General features: G+C 40.8%; 1 protein-coding gene across 1 annotated transcript in view; it reads right to left on the bottom strand.

Moving 5' to 3' along the window:
- Positions 1-12,078, bottom strand: part of LOC109936048 (protein FAM81A-like) — a 61,517-nt gene that overhangs the window by 29,032 nt on the left and 20,407 nt on the right. The window lies entirely within an intron of this gene.

Here is a 12,078-nt window from a genome sequence, read left to right as displayed (position 1 = left end):
TGGGATGCGGTAGGGGGAGGGGAGATTTTGAAACTTGTGAAATCCACCTCCCTAACCTCCTCCGTCCCCGCCTCCCTAACCTGTTCTTCCTCCCACCTATCCTCTCCTCCCACCTCAAGCCCCACCCCCATCTCCTACCTACTAACCTCATCCCGCCCCCTTGACCTGTCCGTCCTCCCTGGACTGACCAATCCCCTCATTAACTCCCCACCTACACTCACCTTTACTGGCTCCATCCCCGCCTCTTCGACCTGTTTGTTTCCTCTCCACCTATCCTCTCCTCTATCCATCTTCTATCCGCCTCACCCTCTCTCCCTATTTATTATAGAACCCCCTTCCCCTCCCCCATTTCTGATGAAGGGTCTAGGCCCGAAACGTCAGCCTTTCTGCTCTAATGATGCTGCTTCGCCTGCTGTGTTCATCCAGCTCCGCACCTTGTTGTCTCGGATTCTCCAGCATCTGCAGTTCCTACTATCTCTGATTCAATTATCTATTCACTTTTGTGTAGTATTGCAGGATTGCTACATTGTTGGAGGTACTGCCTTGTGGCTGATAAGTTAAAGCAAGTTGCCTCAACTGTATGCTTAGGTGGATATAAAAAGTGATATGGGGCACGAGATTGGTCTTCACAGTGGGTGATGAACAACTGCTACTTCATTTTACAACAACCTGATGATCCATGGATATGTAAACTCAACCACAGTGTAAAGCAGATTTCTGATTCACTTTTCACATTTTATGGCAAATGCCAGGAATAATTTGTTGGAAAAGCTCAGCAGGTCTGGCAGCATCTGTGAAGAAAAAATCAGAGTTAACATTTTGTGTACGGTGACCCTTCCTCAGACCTGATGGTAGCTGGGGAAAATATCGGTTTATATGCAGAAAATGGGGCGGTGGTGGTGGTGGTGGTGGTGGGGGGGGGGGGGGTGGTTAGGGAGTAAACGATAGGATAGAGCCCAAACAGAGAGAAGAACAGTTGGACAAAGGAGTTGATAATGATCTGGCTGGGAGGGTGAATAAGACCATAAGACATAGGAGCAGAAATTAGGCCATTCGGCCCATCGAGTCTGCTCCGCCATTCAATCATGGCTGATAAGTTCCTCAACCCCATTCTCCTGCTTTCTCCCCATAACCCTTGATCCCATTGATGATCAAGAACCTATCTATCTCAGTCTTAAATGTACTCAATGACCTGGCCTCCACAGCCTTCTATGGCAGTGAATTCCATAGATTCACCACTCTCTGGCTGAAGTAGTTTCTCCTTATCTCTGTGCTAAAAGGTGTTCCCTTTACTCTAAGGCTGTGCCCTCGGGTCCTAGACTCTCCTACCAATGGAAGCATCTTCCCAACATCCACTTTGTCCAGGCCATTCAGTATTCTGAAAGTTTTAATTAGATCCTCCCTCATCCGTCTAAACTCCAATGAGTATAGTCCCAGAGTCCTCAAACATTTCTCATATGTTAAGCTTTCCATTCCTGGGACCATTCTCGTGAACCGCCTCTGAACCCGGTCCAGGGCCAGCACATCCTCCCTGAGATATGGGGCCCAAAACTGCACGCAATACTCCAAATGTGGCCTGACCAGAGCCTTATAAAGCCTCAGTAGTACATCCCTGCTTTTATATTCAAGTCCTCTCAAAATAAATGCCAACATTGCATTTGCCTTTCTGACTATTGACTCAACCTGCAAGTTTACCTTGAGAGGATCCTGGACTAGAACTCCCAAGTCTCTTTGTACTTCAGACTTCCGAATTTTCTCCCCATTTAGAAAATAGTCCATGCTTTTATTCTTCTTACCAAAGTGTATGACCTCACACTTTCCCACGTTGTACTCCATCTGCCACTTCTTCGCCCACTCTCCTAACCTGTCCAAGTCCTTCTGTAGCCTCGCCACCTCCTCAACACTACCTGTCCCTCCACCTATCTTTGTATCGTCTGCAAACTTAGCCAGAATGCCCACAGTTCCTTCATCTAGATCATTAATGTACAAAGTAAAAAGTTGTGGTCCCAGCACTGACCCTTGCGGAACTTCGCTTGTCACCAGCTGCCATGCTGAGAAAGACCCCTTTATCCCTACTCTCTGCTTTCTGCCAGACAGCCAATCTTCTGCCCATGCTGGCACCTTGCCTCTAACACCATGGGCCCTTATCTTACTCAGCAGCCTCCTGTGTGGCACCTTATCAAAGGCCTTCTTGAAGTCCAGATAGGTAACATCCATTGGCTGTTGTTAGTTGTTAATGGGGACTCAGAGATAGTAAGAACTGCTGATGCTGGAGTCAGAGATAACACAGTGCGGAGCTGGAGGAGCACAGCAGGCCACGCAGCATCAGAGGAGCAGCAAAGTTAATGTTTCGGGTTGATACCCTTCTTCAGAAAATATTTTTCAGACGTCAACTTTCTTGCTCCTCTGCTGCCTGGCCTGTTGTGTTCCTCCAGCTCCACACTGTGTTATATCTGTTAATGGGGACTGTTGTCTGTCCAGCTGTTCTTCTCTCTGTTGAGGCTCTATCCTACTGTTTACTCCCTACCCCACCCACACCCCTCCCTATTTTCTGCATATAAACTGACGTTTTCCCAGCTATCATCTGTTCTGAGGAAGGGTCACCGGACCTGAAATTTTAACTCTGATTTTTTCTTCACAGATGCTGCCAGACCTGCTGAGTTTTTCCAGTAACTTCTGTTTTTGCTCCTGATTTACAGAATCTGCAGTTTTTTCGGTTTTTACTAGGAATAATTTCATCCAGCCTTTCTGATGAAGAGAGCCAGAAGTTCTCTTGGCATCTGGCCAACATTCATCCCTTAACCAATATTACAACAACACATTAATTGCCAATTCATCTCATTACATGTTTACAGAATCGTGTTATGTGAATTTGTAAATTAGTTCTGCTGATCAAACCGTGACATGACTTCAAAAGAATTTGGCGCTGTGAAACACTTTGGAAAGTTCAGAGGACATGAAAGAGGTGGTAAAAATCTAAGTATCTTATTTCCATCAGTGGTCTCTTACATACTTTGGGGGTTCTAAACTGGTACTGTGAGCAAGCTAATCAGAAATAGAGGAATGGAAATTGCACATACTGATCTCTAATTATAATACATATCATGCACTTTGATGGTTTATACAGGACTTGGTGCATACAACAACTCTCACTGAAAGCATGAAATAGATTTACCATAATCTCATAATCGCCAAATGAATGACAGCATAAGTCGGCCTAACTCATTTCCAGATTGGACTCTGACAAACCAGTATTACTAGTTTCTGTTTTGAAAAGATTAAAAGATACACACTGTAGATACTTTAATTTTTTTTTAGACTGTACTTCAAGGGAATCTGTGGAATATTTTACAGGTGATTTGGCATCTCAGTAGCTTATGTATGCACTGGGCTGATAAATGGCAAATAATATTTGTGCCACACAAGTGCCAGGTGAATACCATCTCTAACAGACAAAATTACCTATCATTCCTTGAAATTCAATGGCAATACCACTGCTGAATGATCCCCCAATATGAACATCTTGGGGTTACAATTTACAAAAACTCAAATAGACTAACTATGTACATACAATAGCTGCAACAGCAAGAGAAATGGGCATTCTTTGGCAAGAAACTCACCTGGTGACTCTCCAAAGCCCAGCATCTAGAAGGCCCAAGCCAGGACAACTGACCATGGCAGCTGCATGCACCATTTACAACATGAATCATACCAAGCTTCCCTCGACAGCAACTTTCAACCCATCACCTCCACCAGCCTAAAAGCGCAATGGCAGTCAATGAGTGGAAACAGCAACACCCGTATGTTCGCTCCGAGACAACATACTATTCTAACTTGGAACTCCCACCACTGTTCCACAGGACTGTAGTGTACCTACACCGCATGAACTGCATTTCAAGAAAATGGCTCATCTCCAACTGGTCAAGGACAATTAGGGATGGGCAACAAATGTTAACGTTGCCTGTGACACCACATCATGTGAAAGAATAAATAAATAAATTGACCGTGAAGATCTCCATGACAATCCCTGTTTTTCAAGGAAGAAAAAGTGCAGTAAAAACAGACGTGGTTTCACTGGAGGTGAATGTTGCACACCTGTTATTCAAGGTTAAAATGCACCAGAGAGACAGTGATAAGAGTTGTATCATATTGTGGAATCTGACCATGAGCCAAACTCCACCAATAATCACAGTACAGACAGTAGCTGTCAAGGTCACTTCTGCTTTAAGACTTTATGCCCCAGGCTCATTCCAGGCTATATTTTCATTAAAGGCAAGGGATATCAAAACCAATCTATGACTATCAACACATGCTCCTGCAGGTTAATGCTTTCTTCCCAAGTAGCCATCATGATGCTTCTATTGTAAACCAATCTACCATGACCTGATTAACTATCCAAAGAAATCTGAAAATGTGGCTCCTTGGAGATTGGCTAACACCAGCTCTCTGGGAACTAGTTTCACTGGCTGGCGGGAATTGTATTGGCAAGGCGGTCACAATTGATGCCGGAAATCTAAAATAAAAACAAAAAAAAATACTGAAAATACTCAGCAGGTCTGGCAGCATCTGTGGAGAGAGAAACAGAGTTAAAATTTCCACTCAAGGTAACCTTTCATCACGTCAGCACTGTTCAAATTTCTCCACAGATGCTACCTGACCTGCTAAGACTTAGAAGCAGTTTTGTCTTTGTCATAACAATTGTATCTTCTTATTTTTCTATATGTTTGATTGTGGTAGAAGAAACTGCTGCTAAACACGGGGATAATTTCATCAAATATGTTGGGGGAGGATGGTGATGTCATCACATTTGGAGATTCATTATGGTTCAGGAGATAATGGGGGTGGGGGCAGATATGAAACCAGACAATATTCTATGTCACAGACATTTTGAGGCCACTGCCGAAGGGAAAAGGATTGAGCACAGCCCTTGCTGGTGCTTCAGAGAGGTAAGGCACAAAATACTGGAGTTAAAACCAGGCAGTGGCCAGACCAGCTAAAAACAAGATAGCTGGTCACGCTAGGATTGTAATGCACAACTAGCCAGCAATCCTTCACTGCAATGCAGGCAGCAGGTCACATTTGTGCGGTATGTTTGTTGCATCAAGCTGGTACAAACTGCGCGGTTGACTGGCTAGACGTATCAGAGTGCCACTCAAGGCTAGCCTGCTTCTCTTAAAGCAATTGATTGATTTATTGTTGTCACATATACTGAGATACAGTAAAACATTTGTGTGCTATACAGGCAGATCACACCATACAAAGTACATCAGGGTAACAGAACAGAGTGAAGAACACAGTGTTACAGCCGTAGAGAAGGTGCAGAGAGGCAGATCAGAATTAACATTTGAGAGGTCAGTTCAAAAGTCTGATAATGGTAGGAAAGAATCTGTTTGTACATGTATTCAAATTTTATGTCTTCTGCCCAACGGAAGGAGGTGGTAGAGAGTATAACTGGGGTGGGAGGGGTCTTTGATTATGTTGGTTGCTCTCCCCAGGCAGTGGGAAGTATAGGTGGAATCAGTAAATGGAAGGCTGGTTGTGTGATGGACTGGGCTATGTTCATGACTCTCTGTAGTCTCTCACGGTCTTGGGAAGAACAGTTGCCATACCACACTATGATGTATCCAGATAGGATGCTTCTATGGTGCATCTATAAAGATTGGCAAGAGTCCTTCTGGACATGCTGAATTTCCTTAGCCTCCTGAGGAAGTAGAGACATTGCTGTGTTTTCTTGACGATCATGTCAACGTGGGTGGACCAGGGCAGATTATTATAATCATCACTCCTGGGAACTTGATGCTGTTGACCATCTCCACCTCAGCACCACTAATGCAGACAGGAGCGTGTCTTCCACTCTGCTTTCTGAGATGCACTGATGCTACAACAGGTGTTGGTATCCATGTGGAAGTGATTCTGACTTGGAAGGGAGCACTGCAAATGGCACAACATTAAAGAGTGTGTTCCAAAATGTGGATGCTGCACTGGTGGAGGGCAACAGCCTGCAGTAAACAGGTGAGTAGAAACAAACATTGTTTATTCTTGCTGAAAAAAAGAGTGCAAAGTGTGGCACCATCTACAATGTCCAAAATTCTGTCACATTAACCTGGCGATGACCTTGAGAAATTAGCTGCATTGACTTCGATTCAACAGGGATAGTAGAACTATTGCAATTGCTGCTCAAATATCTACAGTTCACCAGCACCATTTAGTTAAGCACTGCACATGGCCACCAAACTTCTTCTCCTCCATCTCCTTTGAGGCATGTTGTGCTTCACTCTTCTGGGAAGAAGGTTACAAGGAATGAACAGTACAATCTTCCTTGTAATGATCTCAAGCAGTAGCTTCTCCTTTTCACCAGCCTTTAAACAGGACTACAAATGCTTTGCTACTGCATTGCTTATCCCAGGCATTTTCATCTCTACACATTTATCTTACATACTTTTCATTTAAAAAGATAAACTATTATTTTGAATATATACAGCTTTTGGATTGGCTGACAAAAGCTTTCTGCCTATATGCTGCCATTCACTTCAAAGTTTTCTATTGTTTCATTGGATGCAAATATTGCTGGCAAGGACAGTATTCATTGGTTGTTCCCATTTGCCCTTGAAAAGGTGGTGGAGTGGTATCTTTTTGAACCACAGGAGTCCATGTGATTTGGATCCACAGTGCTGTTACAGAGGGAATAATAGGTTTTGAGTCAGTGACAATGAAAGAAAGGTGAAATGTTTCCAGTTGGGAGAGCATGTGAATTGAGGGGACATCACGAGATGTTTTGATGTGACACATCACTTGACTCACCTTACCTGTGCACTTGGTTTTTTGGAGACAGCATGGCAGATTGATTTTATAACTGATGCAGTTTTAGAAAGTAGATTTTCAGAACTGTGATCATGTTCTCACACAATGTACCTGCTGCTATAACACTAATGAGAATACTGAATTTGTTCTTCACTCGCGAGTTGGATCTAAGTCAAGCTATTTCAACAACATGCTTATTGTACTACGATACAATTTTATAGTGTTCTTCTGTTAGCTACTACATATCCTGTGTTAGAACTCTCACTAATTTTTCTTTGTTTTTATCATTTTTGGTTTGGACTGAAGCCAGGCATGGAGGTTAATTATGAGTTGATTCTTGTTCAAAGTACTTTATAGATGTTTCAGTTTCAGAGAAGCATTATGCTCAAACATTTGGCAGATGTTTGAATGTCAACAGGGGCCTCATAGGAAGGTTGGTCCCAATAGAATGTTGTAATCAAAAGAAAGAGAAACCAAGGTTTACACTGGATTTAGACTGGGTTTTGTCATGAGGATTGTGGAGCTCTGATTGCTTCTCGTTATCTTCCAATTATCAACTTTTTGGAAGTTCACAGAACCTCACTTGTAAGACTTAAATGAATATTCCTTAGAGTCCACTGGAAGCTGTTTGCATTGATCAATGTCTCACAAACCAAGCAAGATACAATTCCATGTACCTGTGACATTATGGATTGTAGATTGCGCTTTAATAAAGTGGCCAGTTACATCTCATTGATTTTTCTTTTGCTTTATCCCTTAACAATGTCTGTTTCTCTGTCTGTGTTAGTGTGAGTGGGGTTAGAATCATAGAAGACTAGGTTTAAATCATAGATATTAATTAGATTATCTTTGCTCTGCTAAAGCTACTGTATTAATAATAAATTGTCAATTATTTTGGTTAAGCTGTAAATCTAGTGTCTGATATCGGTTATTCACAAAATCTGGTGCTAGTTATTCAAATGTTTGGTTAGGAACAATTGGGGTCAATTTTGAGAATCATTGAATGTTTTAATTTTACTGTGTTCTGAGTGTAGGTATAGGGAGGCTGATTTGATTTGGCTGTCTTTATAACAACAGTTATTCAATATCAAAAATGTAAATGCATTAATAATTCTCAAAAGGATGTGAATTTCTCAAGCTAACCCTATGATACATAATATTTTCTTTTTTACAATTTTTGAAAAGATGTGATTAATCTTGGTAATATACAGAATTTACTTTCAAGCCCCCTCCCACCCCCCACCATTGCATGTGTTTATGGAATATAATCCATTACACGACAATTATTAAGTTTCATTCCCAAACTAAGTTGGAAGTGCTACTAGAGTGGTTAAGGCAATGGCTTCAAAGTGCAGACTTTTATAGGGGCCTGAACAACATGGGTTATGACAAGATTTGTGGCAGAATCAGATAAGGAGTCAGATGAGGCTTACCTCAACAATGTAAAGATGTAAAGAAACTTCAATATGGAGATCAATGGTTACCTGGTAACCTAAACTTTCTGCTGATTGTGAAAAGCCTCCTTGTTTAACAGCACCAATTAGCAAAATCCACAGGTATCAACTGCATGCACCCCTCATCCACAGACATTAGCATCCAGCATTTGCCAAACCCTCATGGCCTTCATAGCACCTTTCCAATCCACTTGCAGGCCATGTAGGAAGCACAGACTTACACTAAGGGAGCACTGGCAACTAGCATTATAACACTGCAGCAGGGACACTATGCACAGGGACAGGCACCAAACTCTCAGACTGGGCCAGTCTGCATCATGAGACTACCCCTTCAGGAGCAAGTAAGGATGGGACATCAATGCTGACCAGCCAACCATGCTCATTTCCCACGAATGAATAAAGAGAGTTGCAGTGGTTTAAGGAGAAGGCTCACTATCTTCTAGAAAACAGTCTTCTAAGAAACATAAGGGGTATTTTTATGCATGTAACATACATCTAGCATGTTCACTTAAAACTGAATGGTTTTGTTCCTGGATTAATGTTTTTTTGGAATATCATTAAAGTATTCTTTACACAAAGAAGCAGTTAGTTGCATTTTTCCTGATAAATGATTAACAGATTTTCATAATTTCAACATAATGGAGAACTTCCACCATAGGAATCTGTTAGAATAATATGAGGGGTGAAAATGGGACTAAAGTAACCGGAAGAAAAAACAAGGAAATCTAAATTGGGAGAGAGAAAGTGCCAAATAAAGAACTCTAAAGGATTGCACATCAGGATTAAAAGAAATAAACTGCAAATTAACCACTATTTTACATACATTTATGTGGTTAGTTGAAGGGCTATTTGCACTAGGTTTCCTATCTGATTACCTATAGCTAGCATAATTAGATCATTACATTAAACACATGCTATTATGTAAATCTAGAATATAATCTAGAAATCCAAAATAGTTCGTGGTTCTCTGCTAATTAAAGAATGCTAAACTGTATGTCTGTAAACTAACTGCAGTCTACATAAAATTATTTCTCAGTGGCTTATATCTGGTATCTGTTAATCTCATGTTCTGTTTTTACTGAATCAGAGATAGTAGGAACTGCAGATGCTGGAGAATCCGAGACAACAAGGTGCAGGGCTGGATGAACACAGCAGGCCAAGCAGCATCATAGGAGCAGAGAGGTTAAGTCTTGGGTTTTGTTTTGTTTCCCGGAATTATTTGTATCCCTGCAGTTGGTCAACCAAAAAGGCACATGCCAAATGCGATGGTGACAATATTCCAGCCAATGAAGTGGAATCACACGTTGTATTCACAATGACAAAGTCAAGCTGCTTATTTTGTTGCCTAAAAGTCCACTTACTTTTATTGCAGTTGCTATTCTGAAATAGTCAGCCTGGAGCATGCTGACCAGCTTTATCTTAAGGAGGTTAGACAGAATATGAACAAAAATCTTAGACCCATTTCTAAATAGAGCAATAATAAAAGTTAAACTATGACACAACTTTTTTTTACTGAGCGCACATGTTTACTTGGTTTAAATGGCAAGAACAAAATTACTTTATCTCCATAATACCAGGAGCTATTTGTTGTCTCTCAGTAAACTGACTCTAAAATAGTTGTTTCTAATATGATCCGTTTCTCTTTTCCTCTTATTTCAAAGTTAAATATGCATTATAAAAAAAATCACTGACAAATGTGAACAGAATGTGAATAAACACTGAACCCTGAGAAAGCAAAACTTTGCTATTAAAAAGGGTTTTGTTCTAATGGCCATGTGACAGCTTGCCAGTGTTGTGCTTTTTATGTCAAACACTTCAAATCATTTTAACTTCTTGTTTTGCTGTGTGTAATAAAACTTAGCTGTTGCCATTCAAGTACTTGGTAGGTTATAGCAGGGTTAATACAGGCCGTTTACCTTGTGATGATACAAAAACCACATCAACATAGGTTTTGCTAAGCATTTTCTCATCTGAAAGGCATGTTTCAACATGTATTTCTCCTAGCCCTTTCCATTGGACAGGCCACCTCCTCCATTTGGTTTGTGGGACGGACTCTGAGGCACACTTGAATAATTGCATGTTTCAGGTGAAAAATGTTGACTTTTAGTGATGGGTTACTGATGATTTCACTGACAGGATTCTTTTTAACACTGCATTCAAACACCAACACCTCCAGTGTTGGAATTGAATCAGTTTGTTTTTTGTTGAGGCTGTCAGTTAACACGGTTTGCTTTTAGACCTTTCGCGAAGCAAGTAAGGAATTTGTGTCCTAGTGGCATAGACCCTGACTGGGCAGAAAGTTGAAAAATGAGGAGTCCTATGGCTATTATTCCATTGCAAGAGCTGAACACTTGCAATTGGATGTAACCTCTCTCCTTTTTTAAAGGCACTTCAACAATAACTGTTTACTTTTCTCAACTTGTATATGGTAGTGAAGTTCAGCCTTGCGATACTTTAACAGCAGGCTTCTGAATTGAAGTGACATGAGGTACAAGCAAATGATCAATAAGGCAATTGAAACAGGACCACACTCTAAGGATGATGGACCTTTTAATTTGATCCTGATCAAAGGGTTCCTATTCTCTTAACTTAGGCTGTTTTAGTTTTAAATAGAAGTTGACCCTTGAGCACCATGTCAAGCTTGAGTGTTACTATATTGGAAGTAAATGCAACTCGAGCGCTAGTGAGACTAAATCAATGGAAAATTATTCTGCACTTGAAGAAAAATACCAAATGTACTTTTTTAAAATAGAAGTTTTCCAAAGCAGTAAACTTTCAACTTTAGGCCAGAAAACAACGCAAATTTAGGTAGAAAATCTGGGGAATAATTTAGAAAATATATGGGGGAAGAAGCAATGTTCGGAGTTAACTTGCGAAACCCAGGAGAAGTGAGCAAGATCTTTTCCTCATACAGTCTGATTCAAGTCAGCTGACTGACAGTGGCTTCAACATAATGACTTGTTAATCTGAGGGTTGGCCTCCTAGAGGTCTTCATAATTACGGAAAGTATTAATATTCCAGCTGTAAACATGAGTTTTCTCCTTTTGGGGGGTTCTAATGGCCAAAATATAGATCCAGTCAGAAATTTGGGAGAAATGTCTTTAGGCAGTAATTGCACCGAGGAGGATTTCATAAGAGAAATGATTGGAGTGATTATAGACTTAATGAGAAGATAGATAAACACAAGTGAGGAATGACAACAGCGAACCAAGACTGTGTGCAATTTTACACCATTAGTAATCCTCCTCAAGCTGCTGGGTCAAAACTCTCAAATGCTTCCCTTTTAATATTACTGTGGATGCATCTTCCTCACACAGATTGCAGCAGTGCAAGAAGGCAGTTCACCAAGCAAAATAATAAATGCTGGTCTTAAGTGATGTCCCATGAATGATTAAATAGCCTCTTGTGCAAAGCAAAATGTCTCCAACAGCAGCAAGTTGAATTACCAGTTAATGTATTTCAGATGATGGTGGAAGGTTTTGGCTTATCCTAGCCTATTTTAAATAGGATTTGCATGCATCACTTCAAAAGGCAGATGTAATATTCCCCTTCATACCGACAGAGTACTGGTCTGCTTTAAACCCTCAATGCTCCGAGTGGCAGTTCATCCATACCTTTCTGACACCCAAGGTGAGATTTTCATCAATTGAGCCATGCTGTGTATTTATATTCAATTGTTCCTTATATCAAAGCAGCAGTTTAAATTTTACGCATATACCATCTGGAACTAAGTGCATTATATTAACTATTGTATTTTCTACCTAAAATGCATTTGTTTTCCTCGGAGTGCAAGTTGGTAGTGAAACTGTTTGTAAACAAACCA

The sequence above is a fragment of the Rhincodon typus genome, chromosome 33 (genome assembly GCF_021869965.1).
Source record: "Rhincodon typus isolate 14 chromosome 33, sRhiTyp1.1, whole genome shotgun sequence".
Classification (NCBI taxonomy): domain Eukaryota; kingdom Metazoa; phylum Chordata; class Chondrichthyes; order Orectolobiformes; family Rhincodontidae; genus Rhincodon; species Rhincodon typus.
The sequence above is the reverse complement of the archived record's forward strand: the minus strand, read 5'-3'. Positions and strand labels throughout refer to the sequence as shown.